We start from the raw sequence: 1,505 nt of genomic DNA on the forward strand, positions 1-1,505 counted from the left end.
TAATAATAAATAAAAGCATATACATCAACTCAAATACGGTTATGTAATAAGCATGTGTCCTATTCTGTGTACTAAACTCCTGAAACATTGGTGTCTTTTTGAAACATTGGTGTCTCTTTGTATATGATATGATGATAGTTTTCTCAAAATAAGTAAAATGCTCATGAAGTGACTCAGAGCAGTTCTAGAGATTATTTTTATGTGTTCATGTACTCATATATTGAGGTGGCAGAGGCTGAAATCAACGCGAGCTTCAGTAGGCCTATGTGTAGTGAATGAAACCGCATGTTTGCGCCATTAATTTCCACGAGGGGCGGACTGGGAAAAAAAATTCAGGCCGGGAAATCTTAGAGATTTAATTATCGAATGGCGAATTTGGAAATAATCGCTTTAATACATTCGGCAGGCAATTATACAATAATAATATTAAAATATATTTTAATTGAAATATTAATTTCGCCGAAATTATAGGGCCGTATGTCTCAGAGTAGTCAGTGCAATTTGGGAAAGAAATCAATTAAATCTGTATGTGGATGTGTGTAAATATTCAAATGTAATCCTCTTTGTAATCGTTAACATTTTCATAAGTAACTAATTTAATTACACATTTTTTCTTAGTAACTGTAACTGATTACAGTTACATTTATTTTGTAATTAAATTACGTAACGCCGTTACATGTAACTAGTTACTCCCCAACACTGGCAATAATCGAGCAGCCCCCCTGTCTTTTATCTTTGACCCCCTAAAAATGTGATGAGCTCATCTGTCAGCATGTAAATCTGCAATTTCCTAAGCCCCTTCTTCACGCAAACCGTGATTCACCATTTTACTTCAAATCTACCTTACCAGTTCATAAATGTAATTACATTTTAAATTATCCAAACCTTCTTTTCAGTGGCATAAGTGCTTTATGTACTTGTCTTGAGTGGCACTATTCACTTCTCCATCACCTGTTCCTGATATACACAACCGTTTGGGATCAGTAACATTTATTTATTTGTTTATTTTGAAATAAATTCATAGTTTATTCAGCAGGGGTGTATTAAATTCATCAGAAGTGACAGTAAAGAGATTTATAATTTTACAAAAGATTTCTATTTTTCAAATAATAGCTGTTCTTTTGAACTTTCTATTCATCAAAGAACCTTGACAAAACATTTAGCACAGTTTCCATATAAAAACAGATGCAGATTTGGTGAGCGTAAGAGAATTCTTTCAAAAACATAAAAAATATTTCCAACCTCAAACTTTTAAACAGTAGTATGATATTTTTAGTTTTTAAAAACGTCCTATACTGACAAGCTAAAGAAATGTCTTTCACCTCCAGATAATGTTTTATTTTCTGTCAATGCCTTTTCCCATGCTCTGCTATTTGCCTTTGTAATGTTGTGTCAACATTATAAAAGTTAACAGTCAACTTAATTATACTCATATCTCATCACTCTCTCTCTCTCTCTCTTACACACACACACACACACACACACACACACACACACACACACAC

The sequence above is a fragment of the Sinocyclocheilus anshuiensis genome, unplaced genomic scaffold (genome assembly GCF_001515605.1).
Source record: "Sinocyclocheilus anshuiensis isolate Anshui unplaced genomic scaffold, SAMN03320099.WGS_v1.1 scaffold201, whole genome shotgun sequence".
In the NCBI taxonomy this organism is placed as follows: Eukaryota; Metazoa; Chordata; class Actinopteri; order Cypriniformes; family Cyprinidae; genus Sinocyclocheilus; species Sinocyclocheilus anshuiensis.